At 36.2% G+C, this 20,651-nt stretch overlaps 1 protein-coding gene across 2 annotated transcripts in view; it reads right to left on the bottom strand.

Moving 5' to 3' along the window:
• LOC131677091 (serine-rich adhesin for platelets) overlaps positions 1-19,229 on the bottom strand; it is a 260,189-nt gene extending 240,960 nt beyond the window's left edge. For both annotated transcript variants that reach the window (XM_058956679.1, XM_058956713.1), the window contains exon 1: positions 19,090-19,229. The gene's annotated coding sequence lies outside the window, so the exon portion shown is untranslated. The remainder of the gene's footprint in view (positions 1-19,089) is intronic.
• Positions 19,230-20,651: the final 1,422 nt, after the last annotated feature.

Below are 20,651 nucleotides of genomic sequence, written 5' to 3'. Positions count from 1 at the left end.
TCGGAATCTAATCAGACTAATTTCAATAACTTCAGTTCTAGAGCTGGTCCTTGAAACTAGTAATATTCAAATGAAAGTCAATAGTCATTTATTAGCCTTACTTGTTTTTGTGAGCAAATTTTACCTTAATCAAAAGTTACAGCTGTTTAAAATCGGTGTTGTCCACAAACAACATGGTCATGAAACGGTTAACTGAAAAAATCGCATAGTTGGCAGCACTGCCGTCAAAAATTAATATTTTCTCTTTGAATAATTTTCTTCAAAAACCACCTAGCGGTTTGATTCTAGAATCAATAGAACCGGAGATATGATCAAAAGAAAATCAAGGATTTTGGCAATTTGTTAAAACGGGTGGTGCTCCCATGACCCGAGGGGTGGTTCAAATGACACAAAAAATTGGGCTTTTATATATTGGCCCTAGATGAATAATTCCTTCAAATTTGGTTCAAATCCGCGAAGGTCGATTACGCGTGCCTTGATCACTCCGCGTGGAATGACTCATATGTTTGTTGGGTCGTGATTTTCGCTTGGAGCTTCAACGAAATTGCTGGGATCCATGATGACTAAATCCGGCAACGGTTGTTGCTGCTGCTAGGCAACAGTTGTAATTGCTGCTCTGTTGCACCGTTGCTCCGCTCGCACTGCTCTGGCGGACTGCTGCTCTGTTGGTTGACTGCTGCTATGCTGGTTTACTGCTTTCTTTGACGTCAGAGTATCTAATGAGTCCAAAACCAAAAGGACCCTTGCTTTCATTAACGCGTTCGACCCAGCCATTGCTGCTGCTAGGCAACGATTGTTGTTACTCTGCTGGTACAACACTGGTCTGCGGGTAGACTGCTCATCTCGACGTCAGAGTTTAGAATGCGTTTTCCGTCGAAATTCCTTTGGTTTCATGGATGCGATCGTGTATCAGAAGACTCCACCCTTTATTCGTGACTGACGAATCGATATAACATTGCTAAATTAATACGATTTTTTTATATTTGGGAATCAGAATATTATTCTTGTATCCTAACTCTACATGTTGATCAATTTATCCTCCAGTTTTATATTCCGCAAATTTTGAAAATTATTCAACTTGGCAATATATTCATTCCCATTTTACAGCGCCTTTTTACGTCAGCAATACGGAGTAAAGCGTATTTCGTATTAATTTTAACAAGTGTACTGCATTGGAAATAACATAAATGTTGTACCCGGCAATTGGACAGCTGAAGCGAAAAGCGAAGCGTCTGCGAACGCGTTTGAGCACTTTGCATAGACGCATTTGAGGCGTTCGCTAACGCTTCACTCCGCTTTTACTATGACAGTATGACGCGTTCTGCATGTACGCTTCATAGAGACAGTTCAAACGCATTCACTTCGCTCATCGCAATCGCACCGCATACCTCGTAAGCAAGTCATCGGTCTAAGAGAAATGATATTCACTCCAACTTTATGAAGAGCTTTGAGTAGGTATATCATTAATGACCTTATATTTCTCTTCCGTTTTCATGCTATCAATTAGATAATAATGGGATTTTCGATTGATGTGCACTGGTGTAGTGGAGTGCACTGGTTTTGCACTTTCTAGCAGAAGTGTCAATGGAACATACCCAGTTTTCTGCACTTCTGCTATAAAGTGCAAAAATGGTGCAAAACATGTGCACTCCACTACAGCGGTGTCAATCAATCGAAAATCCCATAAGCCACTGCCACCTACCAGTTGCCTTCAAGATTTGTCACCAAAAAAACTAGAGCTACGCGGGCATCTGATAAGTGATTAATATTTCCTTCTCGGATTTGCACCACGCCTTCAAACACTTTTTATGTTGATTCCACATAATTACGAATTTACATTTCGTCTATCATGAGACATCCCAACAGTTTCGTTTGAGTGGTCCTAACCTTGGCTTTAGCTTCCAGGGCGGCTAGCGCTTCTTTTGTGATGCCAGGTTCTCCGTCGATTTGGGTGTACCACAGGATGAGTTTCCATTCATGTGGTAAACTATTACCGAAAAATTGCCTTACAAATCTATACGCATTTGGGCTATAGAAATGCAATGTTGTTGCAAAATGTTGCAATCAGTCACCAAACGGATCATTTGCTTTCCTGTGTTGTAATTCCGAGCGAAGAGTGGCATTTCCTGTGAATTCCTAAAACATTAAGAACTAGCTTGATTTGTATACTATATACATGTGTTATGCTTTGCAAAATACCTGCAATAGATTGCTACATGCTTCCGAGAGGTTTTGGTCCTTTTTAAGTCGATAAATAACATCTTCCATACCGAGTACTTGCCTTCAAGCCGTTTATATTTAGCACGGAGTAACTTGAGCGCTTTTGCGAATGTGAAAGTTTCGCAACCAGCTTCGAAATAGCTGATATTGCTTCATTTGGAGCAATATTCTCCAAATCTATATCGCCAGCATATCGTATTGTCCTTGAAGATGAATATAAAAAATAGATTTGTTCGTTTCCAAGTAGTACAATAAAATCTTCATCTTTCACGGTAACTATTTGGAGGATTCTTCTTAACTGGCTCTTCCACAATTAAGCGTTCAGAATCGATTATTTGCTGGGGTCCAAAGGTAGATGGAACTGCTCCGTGTCTCAACCGCATTTGGCTGCTACGTGTAGGACTGGCAAAACAATCTAGAGAAGTGAAGCGAGCATATTTGAATTGTTTTAAAATTAATTAAACCGATATCAAATTCCGTATTTACGGCACTCATTATGTAGCAAAATTTAGAAAAAAAAACTTCATAAAAATGTTATGAAGATTAAAAAAAACATCTTCCAGGTGAAAATGAACATTTTTGACCATCGAAAAAATTGGGCAAGTGGTTCATGTGGCATCCCTATCAACTGTTTCGTTTTCGTTTCTAGTAGCATAGAGTGGAATCTCCCAAAATTTCTGTGTAGATGGCGATATTTAATCATCCATTAGATTTATTGCTAGATGGTGCGTTCGGCAGAACTTGCATAAATTGCTGTGTAGATGGCGATAATAAAACTCATATCTGCTAGAATCAACGCAAGCTGGCGAGTTCGGCAGATAGTTCTTATAGAAACTGAAACAAAAAGCACTGATGGCTCACACGCTTATTAATAAAAACTCAAACTTGGGTGCCATCCTTTCACACACATTAAAAGTGCGCCAGTATTCAAAAACGAGTTTTTCTCGTTTAAGGACGATTCAGACGATACATCAGCTTCCGTCGACGTCAACGGAACGTCATTGTTCCGACAGGATAAGTTACATGCAGTTAAATGGAGGCATTCACACACAACATCAACGGCACGGAACGTTTTGACGTACGGCATGTGTGAACGGACGCAAGAGAAAAGTATTTAACTTATACTGACGGAACGGTGACGTTCCGTTGACGTTGACGGAAGTTGATGTATCGTCTGAATCGCGCTTTACCCAGTTTCGAGTTTGGGAACAAGACGTCAGGATTTGAGACTTTTTTCTCAAAAAACAAATACGGAAAATATCTTTCCGAATTTGACATGACATATTTTTGCATTTTTTAACATTTAACATTGTGATCATGTATGTACATTAGAGTGGGACAGGGTTATACTAAAAAAATAAAATTTCGCTCCGAGCAACTTTTTGGGTTCCATTTGGATCCTAGAATAGCTGTGCAAATTCTAAGCTAGATCGGTGAAACTATATTTTTGCGCTCACGGTTTAAAGTTTATATGGGATTTTGTATGGGGAAATCGACTTTTACTAAATAATACATCCAAGAGTCGCCCAGTGCCTCCTAAAAATAAATTGATGTGAAATTTTCATAGGAAATTTATCGAGGAAACAAGGTCTCGAAGACTGCAAAACGATTTGACGATTGTGGAATAAGTTTTTAAGCAAAAATCGGCTGATGCTCTAAAGATTGATGAAAATTTAAATTTTCATAGCACCAATGCTGCTGATGGTCGAATTATATACACAATTTTTAACTTTCTTTAAATGTGTCCAAAAGAAGCCTCAATTTATACCTCAAACCTCTTAGGAAGTAACCAAACACAATAAGATAAAATCAAAACAAAATTACATATAGTTAGACAGCCAAATGCAGTGGTGCTAGAAAAATGAATATTATATCAATCGTCCTAAAAAACACATAACGATTTATTTTTAGGAGGACATGGGCGGCTCCTGGAGAAATTATTTTATGAAATTCACTTTGCCCATACAAAATCTCATGTGAACTTTAAACAGTGGACACAAAAATAAAATAAATATGTTCAAATTGGCTGACAGTGTTATATATGACAGCTGGAGGAAAACAAACCCCAATCAGAGTGTGAAATGTTTTGCATAGAACTCTATTCCCAAAGAAATAAAGTTCCCGGGATTCGACCACAATGCTGCTTTTATTTCATTTTATTTTATTTTATTTACACTCTGCATATTTGGTGACCATTTCTACAAGATCACCGCAATGGTATTTGAACCCTAAAAAACTGCTTCCTGAAGTTTCCTCTTATCATTTACGAAACTATAAACCAACGCTACCGGCAATCATATTGACTATTCCTCTTAGGGGCCATGCATAAATAAATTAGCATGTTGGGGGGTAGGGAGGGAATACCAAATTTGTGACGAAGTGTGACGAGGGGGAGGGTAGGGTCAGAAGTTGTGCGACGTAGCATTAAGTACCCATTGTTTAGCGAAAACAATTTAATGATCCTCCATTCCCAAGAAAAATCAATTTAAATGCAAACAAGTTATTTTTGATGCGGTTTTTCTTGAGGTAAATTTTACGATTCGCGAAATTACAAGTTCGCAAAAATACGAAAAAAATTTGTATGTGGATTTAACTTGCTACATTAGTTAGTTAATGTTGCTGACTAGTAGACTTAGTTTGGAAGCTGAATTAAATTTTCACTTCGGATTCAACCAAACAAAATTTAGTAATTTAGATAAACGTATGGTTCTTAGAATCATTGGCAGCTGCATGATTGTAAACTGAGAGAACTTGTCTTCATGCTCCCCTTGACATATAAAATTCAAAACAAAACTATCAACACTATATTTGTCATGAAATGGGCTCATTTTGCACGCAATTTGCTGTTATAATGAAAATGTTGATAAAAGTCGTCAAACATTTTGAAAGGACATGTATTTAGCTTCCGGCAGTCGCGCTGGCGCACTGAGTGCATGCTGCTCTGAAAAGCTAGCGAATCGTCTTTGGGCACCGGAGGCTGCTCGTTGAGTGGGCCATATGCGCGACTTTTGGAGGGTTAAAAATAAATGAAAAACATATGCAATTTTTTTCATCACCCGGGCGCTTTGCATGGGACGAGGGGGAAGGGGTAGGTAAATGCAACGTTATTTACGAGGGGGAGGTTAGAATTTTGTGACCAAATGCTACGAAGGGGGAGGGAGGGGTCAAAAATCGCAGAAAAAAAGCTACGTCATTTGTGTACGGCCCCTTATGGTCAGCACCACCATTTACCGAATAGGTCATTAAGTAACGTTACCATTCAAAAATGCCGATTTCCTCAAGCAAATTTTAGGGAATATTATAAAAGGAATGGTGATCTTATAATCCATTTTTGCGGTATTCCTTTGCTTTTGGATTATATATAACAAGGTACATATTAAACATTCTACTATAAACATTTCTTTACCATGCTGTACGATTAGTATAATCTGACACTATACACAATTGATTTTTTTTTTGCAATCTGACAAATCGTGACGCAAGATAAACATACAATACCACAAATCGTTTCGATCATTTGGTGTATTGTGACCACCGATAACAAATTCTAGAATAGTACAGTTATGGTTTTTGAGTGACTATGCTATTAGCAAAATATGATGAGTGTGTATAATAAACTACTTTATCGACTCTATCAAATTCGGCAGATGTAAAAAGGACTTTATAAATGTTTGATTTTTTCTGATTCACCCAAGAGCCACTTCCCCCTCCTCCCTCATTAGTTCGTTTTTTATACTATCGATTCATGGTTATCTGTGATTTGATTGCATGCGTCCTTCCATTTTAGGTTGTTGACAACTTGTGGTGGTGGTACTGCCGCTTTTACCAATTGAGCTACTTCTGTAATCTTGTGGAACGTAGTTTAGTATTCATAATAATCTAAACGCAAGAGGGTAAATCGACATGCCATATACTAATAAACTATTGATGATTACGAATGACCATGATTACAAGAGCTGAATAATTACGGACCATATCGCATATGGTTGGAACTTCAATCCAGATTTTTTCCTTAATGTTTCTTTAAAACCAAATAAGGGGAAGTTTGGGAGCCTTTCGGTGATGATGAGCCGGGGTGTTCGATACAATATTTTCATATATAATATATGAACCGTTGAATCTGGTTAGTTAGGCAAATCGAGAATCTAGGCGATGCATCCGTTATTCGAATTAACCGTCTCTCCTCGTCTTGACAGGTCTAGCAACTTCCGGTAGCTGTGTACTAACAATGCTAAAAAGACTCGTGATGTATACGAAAAATGTAATACATTTACATTGATCGACTTAAGGAAAAGGTATAAGCTCGGATATTAAAGGAAAGGTTTTGAAATTCTTCAGTTGCTAGGACTTCAATACATGGTGTTAGCTCTTCTTTTGAAATCCTAAATTCGTGAAACTGTTTTTTACTAACAGAACTTCTTGAACGGCAGTGTTTCGATGTCATATATTCTGCCATTTACGAAATTTTATTATGATTATTTTTATCATTTTGCTGAATGCGTTTATAAGCAATATCTTTACTTCCTTTCAATTGATGTTTTAGAATTGTTGCTATAGATGAAATGTGAATTGATCTAACCGACCTTCGCTTGAGTAAAACAATAGTAACAGCCTTGTGGATTTAATACACCTTTTACAGAAACGTATAAAGCTTTAGTTTTGGTCCAAGAACGAAACCTGTACGATTAGAATTAAATTTGGACTAATCTTTTTACTCGCTAACATTTTATTATCCAGCCTAATTAATCTGATTTCCACTTGATAAGAAATAATTATTAAGTTGTAAAGCACTTTATCCGTAGGTAAATCATTAAACCTTTTTCCGAATACATATGCGCAATAAACAAAGATTCGTTATTTCATTTTATCAACACATTCAATTCAATAGGAAGGATTACTGAAAACTGTAGCCAAACTATTTGACTTGAGGTAAACATGATGGTAATCTTGTAAAGAGATTTTAACGCTAAACATTTAAAGGAAACCTTATATAGATTTTTATTAGACTATTGTCACTATTCTTACAGTCGTGGCGGGTTTGCTACTTTGTGTAAGGTAATGGCTGTGTCTACAATAGTCTAATAAAAATCTATCCCGGCATTCAAAAGGCATACAGAGATGAACAGCAGCAATCATCATTAAGATTGATGCTAATCGTCGACAGGTTTTCAGTGGTGATCTTGTGTGGCTTAATTTTTGCCGGTTGTCACGGTAAAGATAGATACGTCTACCTTTATCAGGACACATGATGGTGAACTCGGGTGATTCGTAGTTATTCTGCCTAAGCTCGACCCTCATTATCAGAAGGCAAAAATTAAGCCCGCATGATATTAAGCCTGTTCTAATGACCCTGCCACTTCTAGCTTTCCGATCTGTTTAGTTCACATCCTTGCTCTCACTTGAGTACTATGGCTCTAAGTTTCATAACTTTCCCTACCCAGTAATCTCTAGCTAATTGAATGTCGTTAAAACGTAAAAAATAAAAAAATAAAAAAAAACTTAATCCTTTTGTAACATACAATATTATATTACAACCATTCCCTATATTGTAACAATAACTCGTATCTTCTTTCTGTAATATCAAATAATTTTACAAAAAAACGCATTTATCGTAATATCATAAATAGACCTTAGCGTATATGGTTACCATAGCACTCATGATTTTTGTATAATATGGAGGATTCCAGATAAAGTTTTTATTTATGCGGGACTACTAGTAGAATTTGAACCTAATCCTACTCCCTCCACCTAACAATATGATGACACTAGGGCTTTGCACCCTCTAGTAGTTATATTCTTAGGTTCAGGTCAGTTTGTAATATTCATACTAAAATGGAACTGGCGTCATATAAATTTGAGTTCATTGGCACTTTGTGTTGAGTCCGCTAGCTAGTGGTGTTTAATATTTTAAAGGATTATGCCAGCGGGCTCGGCAAAAAGTTTAAATAGCACAGTGTGAATTTGAATTTAACCTACACCGTAATTTTCAATTCCCAACAAAAAAAATCGAATCGGCTACTGCTTGGCAATTTTCAATTTCCCAAAAAAAAAAGTTCGAATCGGCTTCATCACCATGCTTCTTTTATGCAGTTCATTTTACAAGTAGAATTTGAAATTTAATCAACCCCTCCCTGTGATTGTGACCTTAACAGTACTGCTTTGCACCCTCTAGCAGTTAGTTTGAAGTCAGTTCATAATTTGCACACTCAGATGGCACTGGCATCATATAATCGAACTTAAAGTGGCTCTTGGCTTACTAGCGAAGCTTCGGGTTCTTGAACGATTATGGCAATCAGGGATGCCAAGTGCCTTTCCAAGAAGTCTGTAATAATTTTCGAAAAAGTCTGGAATTGTCTGGATAGGATAAATTTATAGAAAAAGCTTGAGAATTGAATTTAAGGCTGTGAACTTTCAGCATCTTGGAATGCTGAAATTTCCAATTAATGAAAACTCAACAAAATTTATTCGCCTTTAGCGAAAAAGACTTCGCTATTTTGTGTTTCCAGTTATTCTAAATAGTTTTGTTTTCATAATCGTTACTTGAAAATGTGGTTTTAAAATCAACGATGCATTCTTGTATCTCATTTTATTATTTGTAAAACTGTCTGGATAAATCTGGACAAATTTTCTGAAATCTGGATCAGACAAACATAAATCTGTATGTCTGGACGATGCTTAAAAATCTGGAAGAATCCAGATAAATCTGGAAGGTTGGCACCCCTGATGGCAATAGCTAGCGCGCCCGGCAAAAGGTAATAGTAGCACAGAGTTTAATCGTTTGAATTTGCGTATAGATGGCCATCAACTCTTTGCTAGTAGAACTTTTTTGCCGATATCGCCAGTTAGCACCATTTACCTGGTGGCTAGCAGATAACTTGCTGTGCTGCCCATGGTGTTGACTTTTGGGATTTTCGATGGATGTGCACCGGTATAGTGGAGTGCACTGGTTTTGCACTTTCTAGCAGAAGTGTCAATGGAACATACCAAGTTTTCTGCTCTTTTGCTAGAAAGTGAAAAACTGGTGCAATTCCAGTGCACTCCACTACATCGCTGTCAATCAATCGAAAATCCCATTTGAAAAAAAAATGAAAGGGTTGTGTACAGGACACGACCACGGTGACATTAAAAATGTAGCTTTTTTCAAGAGCGTGCAAATGAATTTTATCTATCACACATATCGACTCACGCTCTTGTTCACTCGCCTGTTTTCATATGTTACAATTTGCTATATACCCTCCCCGTCAAAACATAATTTATTGAAGGTCTTTTAACGGTAATCTATTAATTAATCAAGTATCTCACTAGGTGATTGGCATTATTTGGCTGATCCATCTAGTAAAAATAGGCTGGTCTGTCCAGAAAATATATTCAAAAGAAAAGTTCCATATTGAGAGCTGTGATGAGGAAGCCCACGCCCGCCAACGGAAATATACAGATTCTCCATGAAATATGAAATTTCATTTTCCATTTAAATTTTCAATAATGTACTAATGAGCTTAAGTAAACAATCTTAAGATTAAGTAGTTCTTGATCGATTAGTGATTGAACAAATGAAATTATTTGATAAATTACATTGTTATACAACGTTCGCACTACCAGTTAAAACGGGTTTTTATGCTATCTTGGTGACATTTTTCTTGTTGCTAATTATTAAAACGTGTTATAACTCTGTAGTGTAAACATTGTATAATTAAACCAATTCTGCAGCGTTTTATGTTATATAGGCGTTTTATGTGGTAATAGGACTGACATAATTTATCTTCAGTGCAGCGGTTTGTTTCATAATTTAAAACAGATTTATTTTAAAATTAAAATTGTATACCTAACCGTTCTATTTGTTGTATACTTTAAAACGCAATTAGAACTGTGTTTTAAATACATAGGGTAGGACAGATATTCTGACTGGATAAACTGGGAAAACAATTTTAAGTCCAGTAACGCTTAAGACATGGCTTGAATTTGAATCGAAAAAGAACACCCGCTTAAACTGCTGCTGGGACGGTAAGTTCTGTTTTAAAATTTTCCGTTGTGTGCAGTACGAAACAAAAGTATTTGAAATTAGAAAACAAAAAGTTCTGCTGGGAATGTGATTGTTTCCGATGCAATTACACTCAGATTTTTCACGCAGGGGATACAGGCCGTGTAAATGAAAACCGCGTAAAATTTAAAAAAACGCGTTAATGAAAACCGCGTAAATTTCAAAATCCGCGTAAAAAAACCTGAGTGTACTCTCCTATATAAAATACTACGCTGCTGAACAGTGCAATAACTACAGAAGCACGTTGTCAGATGCCTTACTCATAAAAAACATATAACCGAAATATGAAACATGAAAACCAATAGGCTCTTTACCCTACGCAGCTACAAAGCGCCGTAAACATGGATTAACAAGTTACAACGCACACGCATGCATAAAAATCAATATATTTTTTTTCAAACGCAACACTCTTAAGCAGCACACACCGTATTGAATTAAATCCAAACCACCCCACCCACCCACTTTGCAAATCATTCTGTGACACCGTGCTGGTACCCGAAAAATCCGCACACGGCCACCGCTGCCGAAAATGCATAGCGTCTACCGCTTAGTGTAGTGCCTAGACGCTGCAGCCATGATCTTACCCGTTCGACATAAGAACAAAAACTGATTCAAACGGGTACGCGTCACCTCTATTTATAAACTAACCGTATATGGTTAAGTCACTTAGGTGCGAGTGTGTGCGAATGCCAACGTTGCCGAAAATCGATAGCGCTTATTGCATCACCCGGAGACGATGTTGCTCATATGGGATAAGAGCAACAACTGATTTAAACGGACATGCGTTGCTTCTATTTATGACTTTTCGTTTGTGATTGAGCCACTAACCTACCCTCTAATGACGGCTGTGTCTGAGAAATCTGCATCACGAATGGTAATTTTCCCGTTTTTCGTGAACTTTTTAATTTTACCAATTTTTAAAAGTCTACTTTTATTGGGGAGATATTAAATTATTACCAATATTTAAGTTAGGTGTTTCTGAATCGGTTGGTGTATGAATGATTAAAATCCATCTAGTAATATCGGAGTTATAAGCGTGCAAACCTTACATAGTTTCGTTACATGGGAGATAGTTTAGATTTTAGAATGACACCTAGCCCCAGATAGTGGAGTAAGACATTTTTAATGTCAAAAGATGGTTCATAAAATTCTAAATTGACAAAAGCGATGCATTATGACAGATGAAAAGAAATTATCATTTCTAGCCAAACATGGCAAATTGTCCTAAGTGCAAATGACAGTTTCTCTTTGATTACTTTCTCTAGTTTAGGGTAACCAACCAATTTGGGACCCCTAGAGGAAGTGAAATTACGTGAACGTCAAAAAATATATGCTTGCCTTTGTTTTTAATGCAATACACGCATGAGTCTGCTCCAAAATTACTGTTCTTGAATGAAAACTGTCAATGGATGTTTTATACATTGACATAAATTCGAAAATGATATTTCTTCACAGCATGAATTTTACACATTTCGGGACCCTTCTACACTAATTTGAACAGTGTTCCAAGCATATTTTGGACACACTGAATGTAACTGAATATATTTTGGAAACAGTGAAGTTTTTTCTACTAAACTGACCTACTGACTGCAGTATATTTAATGCATGAAAGAAGAACATAAGCAAATCAGTGACTGTTAATCAAAAATGTTACATTAATCTTTATATGGAAGGCTGACAGCCTGAAGTATTTTTTTAGTTCTATCATTTTGAGAAATAGAAAAACTCTTGGTACAATTAGGTTACTGCAGACTTAACAAAGCAGCATTAAATGTTATGCAATAGAGTTAAAAATAATATATTTCGTGTAACAATTCATCTGTAGCAGTATTATGGAGTAACATCTTCAAAAGGATGATGAATCAAGGTTCAAAGTTCGTCGGGAATCTTCTTGTATTAAATATTTACTTTTAATTCTTTTGTTTACGAGATGGTTTCTTTTTATTCTTTCTAAGCTCATTTTCTCTTCCTTTACTTTCCTTTTTCTTCAGTTTTCGCCTTGTGGTATTCAACTGTTCGGCGCAATGTTAAAACAGCAGGACTACGTCGCTTGAATCGTGATTTTCCTGTTCGTGTGAGTGTTTCAGGCGATTCTAGGAATTCAGCAAGCACACTCTTTTTATCATTATTTAGCTGTGATATGTCTCTTAGTTTTGTCAACATATAGCTCGTCGAATTCAACAAATTCGAACTACAAATGTTCTTCAACATGGATTTCAGAAGTCTCCTCTCTGGTCATATTATCGTCTTCAAAGAAATGTTCCTCAATCGTTTGATATTCGACATCCATTGGTTTGAACATTTTTAAATAATTTGACCAAAAAGAGCAAGCGACCTACCGTTACGAAATTCTTCACTTTTTGATTATTCTAACTCGATAAACAAATAGCGATCAAGAAAGAAAATCGGGGGGTGTCCAAAATAAGTTGATATCAATTTTTAAGACATATTGTGGACACCATTTATTTAAGATTTTTTAGATAAAACGTTACGAAGAAACCTTTTCAAACACGTAACATGCATAATACCAAATCAGACAAACTAATTAAATCGATAAAAAATATTATAATTGTACATTTAAATCCAATTTGAAAATGTATCATTTCTACCGGTTCCTCTTGGCTATCGTTGAAACATGAAACGTTTTCGGTGATATTTTTGAAAACTGTGGATTCTGTTTAATTTTAAACAATTAGAGATGAACTAATGATATTGAAACTTAATAGACAACCTAAGGAATGTAATTGCTGCATCAAACCAAACAAATGCAGAGAAATTTGGCAGTGTAGGAGGCAAATACATTAACAGGGTCCAAAATATGTAGGGGTCCAAATTAGGTTGGTTATCCTACTTGCCGATAGATCGACATAGATCTTAAATAGTCTTAAATCGCAAATGTAAACAAACTGCGTTTTCGCTATTATGACATTATGCGACAAAAATACTACAAGGTTAATTAGCCAGCCGGCGTCGGCGGTAAAACATGATAATGAGTTATGTTCTACCATAGATCATGCGGTAGACTTGGGTGACACGCCCAACTCCTACTCTGCAGAAGGCAAATAATTTTTCACATTTCCTTTCGATCATGCCCATATGAGCCTGCCTAGTTCTAGTTTTCTGTTCTAAGTTTATAACTGATTCGCTCTAGAATACCTATCCGTCTTTCAATTTCATTGCTTTCGTTTCTCTTAGTCTCAAATTTGCCGAAAATAGCCAACAAAATCGATACAGTAAAACGTATATACGATTTATTTTCTTTATATATACGTATAAAATCTACTGATTTGACAAAAAATTTCCCCTGGCGTAATTCAATTTAGTCGGTAAATTAGTAGGTCGATCTGAAGGCACCCAATTTCGTCGGTCAAGTGCACAATTTCTCAAATGTCAAATTTTTATGGGGTAGCGCTTTGTTCCCTCTAATAGTTATAATCTCTTTTGAGTCCTACCTGGATAGCTCGGCAAAAAAGTAGCAAAGAGTTGAAGGCCGAATTCAAATGGTTCAACTCTGTGCTACTAACACTTATTGCCGAGCGCGCTACCTATTGATATAATCGTTTAAGAATATGCAGCTCCGCTAGCTGGCGAACTCATCACAAAGAGGTACTTTGAGTTCGTTTATATGACGCCAGTGCCATCTAAGTGTGAAAATTTAAAACTGACTTCATACTGCTAGAGGGTGCAAAGCCCTAGTGTCTTCATACTGTTATACTGCGAGTGTAGGTTAAATTACAAATTCCACTTCGTAAACATGGTGGTGAAATAGTAGTCGATTCCCATGTACTTTATTTTTTTTGGGAATTGTTTGACTGGAAGAATTTTTTCACTAGAAAATTTTAGTTCCCCATTTCCCAACATAAATAGCGCCTATTTCAAAGGAGAGAGTGTTAGAAATTAGGTGTCTTCAACAAAGCTATAGAACAACCCGTTTTCAGTGATTCCTGTTCCTTTAAATGTTAGTGTTAGCCTATCTCTGTTCATTTGAAAGATAGTATTGTCGCCATATATGCGATGAAATATCGAACCAAAACCCACAAATAAACATCAAACACGCCACATCTATCCCATCCATCCCATCTGAATTGCTTTAAATAATATTTCCGCATCAACTTTAGGTATTACGCTAGATTTGGCATATTTCAACTTTTCGTTGCAATACATTTACGCAACTTGAAATGCTTCATGTCAGCACAAACTTCATTTTGCTTCAGTGCTCCTTCTTTGGCGTTAAAAACTCGGCCCACAATAATATTTTTTGGATAAACCTTCTTTCGGAGTTTGATCGTAGTATATTATTGCTGAGTTTCTTGGCCCGATTATAATGACAGGGCCAGGTTTGCGTTTTCTTTGGGTCGTTTTTGTGATGTTTGTAGTTTTCACATCGGCCCTTGATTTAATCACATCGGCAAAATTAAATTCCCGCTTTGGCGTTTCATCATTAGGAGGTTCGATAATCTCAATGCCGCCCAACTTGCTGCGTTTTGAGTTCGATCGCAAATTGTAAAAAACTCATTGCAAACGATATGTTTAATTTTGGCTTCAAAACTAATTGGCAATTCAACAACACATGAGAGCTCATTCAATTTATGCATGATGTCGCTCAAAACGTCGTCATTATTACAAACTCTATAGTCATGCAAAACTAGGCATGTGTCACAAACAAAAACAGCATTCTCCGAATGGTGCAAAACTTTTATTTATCACTCTGACATTTCAGGTAAACACTTTGTGTGAATTCACATTTGCCAAAACATTCTACTACGTCTGCATTAGAATTTGTGATCAGCTCAGAGTATTGTGAGCAAACTATGATGAGAAAATTTTGATTAACGGTCTCTCCTCCTTCCCCGCCAGTATCCATCGCCTTAGGCATGGTACCGGCAGCGGGAGCAGCAAAATACTCTAAACAATCGGCGAAGGCTCATCTACGTTGGTGCGGTTAGAAAACTCTGGAGACAATACATAACTTTAACACCGATTTGAAGGGAATGAATTCTCGAATCAATTAAACAAATAACTGATGAAATACAATATTTTTTAACACACAGATAAACGATCTGAATGCTCGCGTATTTACAGCTCTAGCATTTCATTTCCACTTCCAACATACTTCCAGTATGCTTCAGTTTTTCACTGCAAGTGAAAATAAGAAAGATAATTTTATTGTCTATAAATTTGCCAAAAACTGCAAATCAAACCAACTTCTCTGGAAGAATACTTTATTAAATTATGATGCAATCTTAAATTCCCATAAGGGAAAATTGAACTGAACCACTTTGTGCATTAAGGGCACAAAACCTAACTTAAATTAAGTTTTATTTTTTGTGTTTCGATTTCATCTCGTCAGTAACTAGCACCATCTGGGTGTCTAGTTAGACGATGTATCTAAACTAGTACCCAAATTAGCACTAGTTAGACACAAAAAAAATTTCAAACAGTTCACACGACACGTGTGAACGTTCAAAGCAACTGACTTGTCCCGAGTGATGTCCCGGGAAGCAAGCACAGATGCTCAGGTTTGCTGACGAGAAAGCGAAAACGAACTCTTGTCTTTTGGCTCGGGAGCCAATCGCCTGGCATTATACAATCTTAAATTCCCATAAGGAAAAATTGGACTGAACCACTTTGTGCATTAAGGGCACAAAACCTAACTTAAATTAAGTTTTATTTTTTGTGTTTCGAATTCATCTCGTCAGTAACTAGCACCATCTGGGTGTCTAGTTAGACGATGTATCTAAACTAGTACCCAAATTAGCACTAGTTAGTTTGAGTCAGTTTTGCATGGGGTCTATCAGTACATGGGGATGGATCAGTAATCGACTCTCACTAACTTAATTCTTTGTGAAATCATGGATAGGTTTGATATAGGTTATCTTCTGACTACAAAATTTTAGTTCCATATTTCACCGCATAGATAGCGCCAACACTAACTTTTAACGAACAGAGATAGAAAAACTGGAAACGGGTTTTTTCACAACTTTGTAGGTGACTTCTAATTTCTATCACTCTTTCCTTTGAAAAATTGGTAAACGTAGAACTAAAATTTTCTAGTCAAAAGAAAAAAAATCGTGTACTAAAATTCTTCCAAACATGAAAAAGCTCGTGCGAATCGACTACTGCTTCACCATCATGCTGTTTTAATGTAGAATACACGCAAGTTCAGTAAAAATATGGATTGTATTCAATAAATAAAATTATTGGTTGGGAAACAACAAATTTATTTATTGAATGCAATAAACATTATTTATTGTTTCAATTAAAATTTTTATCATTCTCTTTTTCAATAATTATTTCATTGAAATTAAATCAAAATTATTGAAATGAAAAAAAGAGTAACAACAGTTAGTTTGTTATTAAAATTAAATTCACATAATTTAACTATGCTAATTACATTAAACCTTCCCCCTAACAGTACGAAGACACTAGGGCTTTGCACCCTCTAGCAGTTATATTCTTAGTTTGAAATCAGTTGGTATATTTTAGCACTTAGATGGCACTGGCGTCATATAAACGAAATCAAAATGCCTCTTTGTGATGAGTCCGCTTGCTAGCGGAGCCTCATATTCTTGAACAAATGTGGCAATAGGTAGCGCGCTCGGCAATAAGTTTTAGTAGCAAAGAGTTGAACCATTTAAATTTGCGAGTAGATGGTCATCAACTCTTAGCTACAAGAATTTTTTTGCTGAGCTCGCCAGGTAGCATCATCTACCTGATGGTAGCTTGCAGCGCTGTCCGCGTGTCATTTTTGAAAATATTAAGAAAAACAAATATAACTGAGAAACAGAAATATGCAGAGTTATTGCGAATCTTTTCTAAAATCCACATCGTGACATATCAGCCATGCGCCAAATCACGCGCCTATTTACTTTGCATTAGTGCAAGCGAAAAAACGATTTGACGTTTATTTTTGTTTCGTTCACACTCATGTGTAAAACATATAGCAACAAATAGCCGAAATGCTAATTTATCTCGGGAGAGACAATATTATATTTTCCCGCTTCTATTCGCGTCTATTTGCTGTGATTTTTATGCAATTTCTAGTATGCAATTCAAATATGCATTCAATAAGTGGATAAACTGAATATGTCCAACACATAAAATTTACAGCAGAAGAAACGAGAGGCAGGAAGAAAAGTACGCTATCGATGATTATGTAAAGTTTTCCGTGTAGGTGAAACTAGTTATCCTCAAGAGAGAGATATGCGGAGAGGCCAGCGAAACTGTCAAATGTTTGAGCCAGCCGGCCAATCTATTTATTTTTGGGAGCACTGCTTGATTTTAACAATTGAGTTCTACAAGATGACGACACGAATGAACTCATGATGAATGAAATTCATGTTTGACAATTCTCGGTGGTTTGTTTACTTTGTCAGTTGCGTGAGTTCCAGTGCAACGGGTGCTCATCTGTTGCATTTGCACTCACTTAACTCCCATGTAAACAAACCACCGAGAATTGTCAAACGAAGTTCATCCGGCTCATTTTGTTGGGTTATGTCGGTTGGTGTAAAACCTAATGGAATTGAGCGTTACCATTTCGTTCGAATTTCTCTCCGCATATCTCTCTCTAGAGGATAACCAGGTGAAACTTATCCGCTCGACGAGTCCACTATTATTGGTACTAGTCTAATAATGAAATTATTTTCTTGCGTGGATGAAATAGAATGGTTTTTCTATTATTTTTTCCAAAAATTTTTTCATTATTTTTTCCAAAAATTTGAATTTCAGGTGATTAGAAAACACTCGTTTTATACCAAAACATTCAGTCAAATCGATATTTTGTTGCGAATTATCGAGACCCGGAATTAGTTTTGTATTTTTGAGGTTAGGTTGGTTGTTTTAGATACGGTTTTATCAGTTTATAGCGTCGACTATCAACACTTGTACTGTACAATGATACAGCGACTTTCGTCCACTATCCTGTTTTCTATCCAGAGTTCAATCTCCGAATTTCATTTTGGTATCTAGATCTGAGAAGTAACAACTAACAAAATTTGACATTTCTTAGTTTTCATACGTTCGTTAGGAGCACATACTACTTAAAACTTGTGTGCCACATACCTAACTAGATTTTTATTGGCGACAGCAATTCATCGAAACAAGTGCATTTTCGTGTTTATGGATCTGCTGGATAATATCTTTCATCTAATATCTTCTTAGGGTGGGATCATCAACTACTTTCCCTTAACCTTGCACTTGCTTTTTCTACCCTAGAACGTTGCACTGGGGTTAAATGTACCCCATGCGCTTGATCGCAATTTTCGCAGGTAAAAATGCTAATAAAAGAAATGTATCATTTTCGTCGTTTTTTAATTGCGAAAACAGCTGTGTAAGTGAAAGCAAGGAATTTATTGAATAAATGATACATAAATTGGTTTGAACAAAATAAAAAGTAAAAAATCGCAGTTTTGACTTTTTTCACAAAAATTACTATAACTGCAAATTTTCAACCGATTTGAAAAAAAATCAACTGATTCTTAAAGTTGGAAGAATGATCTGAAACGGTATGAAATGGAAATTCTATATTTTTGAAAAAGTGCAAATATTTTGAAGAGTGAAAGTTTAAAAATCGTGTTTTGGAAATTACCACAAAATGGGGTGGAAATTGAAATGAAAAAATATTTCTGACCAGTAATACATTGGTAACACGCAACGGTACTGTTACAGCAGTTACTGTGCGCAAATTAAACATTGCTTTGAAAAACTATAAAAAATATACAATAAAACAATAAGAATCAGCAAAAATGAGAACGATTTTTTGTTCCGCTTCAAAATTAAATTAAAATGATTAAATAATTAAAAACGATTATATAACACTACGTGTTACTTACGTAGTAAAACAACTGGTATTTAAACTGGTATTGTCACGAATCACATTTCCGCTGACAGCACGAAACCTGACAAAACACTAACGGCAACCGTACACTGTGGTACAAATGTACCCCACGCGAACTTTGACACCTGCTTCCACAAAGACTATAAGCAAACTGGCTATACCATCTTCTCCTACTCTTACTAGGAACTTTAAATTGAATTATGGTTAGGATCCCAGGTCGGTAAATGCCGAATTCTCGTCTTCACACGGTTCCAAAGAAGCCGTGGGGTACATTTTTACCCCAGTACAACGTTCTAGGGTTAATCGGAGTGTGAATGCTTTGATTCATTTTGAGCCTTTTGCTATAGACACAATTCAGCAAGATAAGTTTTTGCAGATCGGTTGACAAACTTCTATGTTATATCTCTTAACCGCCTTTTTAGGTTTGATTTGGACCAATATAGGGTAAAGTGCCTATTTTCACAATACTAAGCAGGGTGCCTCACTAATTCATTAATTTCTCGGCCTACAATCAATGGAATACGAAAAAATTTACATCAACAGCATTGCTTTGTTGTTAAGAATCAATATAATAACACAAATGCGCTGAAAACAGTTAAATTCTCGTGTTTAAGCGCAACGAAAACTCGAAACGAGTGCGCCTATTGTTGCGCTACCATTTGACTCAATGTGTTGAACAAAGATGGCAGACATTGCTCTAACCAACGGTTTCAAATGGGTAGGGTGATAATAGAAACATGGCGAAAATGGGCTCAACACCCTACCACTCTATTTGGTTGATTTATTTAAAAAAAATTATCATCTCGAACATAACGTTCAACTTCATTATTGAAAATTGGGTAAAGTATAAACAGGAGTATTTCGTGTTCAATTCTATTATAAAAAAATTGATTGGTGCGAATTGAACCAGAGTTTCGGTACGTGTGTTATAAACGCCGTCAATGTTGCTAGAACAACATTTAGAAAAAGCGTATTCAAAAATGTAGATAAAGAAAACTATTATTAGAGAATAAATTTATCCTTAACTGGAAACCGTCAGCAAAGTTACATAAATCTTATTATAAATTTAGCTGGAAGTCGTTGTTTTTAGCAACCGGCTCTCTTCTTTCCTAAAAATGTTTTGGTTTTCTTGTTGTGTGAAGTTTGTAATCGGTTCATCGTTGGTAATTTTTTTTTCTCAAGAAATATAAATGAAAAACATTTTGGCCAATGAAAGTAAACCTACGACCTTGTTTCAAGTTCATTGAGAACTTCAAGAATTCTAGTATTTTAATCGGGAAAATAAGCAGTATATGTAGGATTTTCGACACATTTAGCAAAATTGGTTTTGAATAGAATTTGTGTGCTTTTATCAGAATTCTGGCCAGTGCACGGTTTCAGCATGAATGCTGCCAGAAATGTACAATTTTGTTCGACTACTGCCAGAGTTTTTTCGACTTTTGCAATAATTCTGTCCGGAAGATATTGCGATGGTTTTGGTACGGATCCCTTCAGAATTATTTTGGCATTTTACTCGACTCCAGTCTGATAGAAACTTAACGGAACGGCATCTACCGG

The sequence above is a fragment of the Topomyia yanbarensis genome, chromosome 1 (genome assembly GCF_030247195.1).
Source record: "Topomyia yanbarensis strain Yona2022 chromosome 1, ASM3024719v1, whole genome shotgun sequence".
In the NCBI taxonomy this organism is placed as follows: Eukaryota; Metazoa; Arthropoda; class Insecta; order Diptera; family Culicidae; genus Topomyia; species Topomyia yanbarensis.
This window is presented reverse-complemented; position numbering and strand designations above follow the sequence as displayed.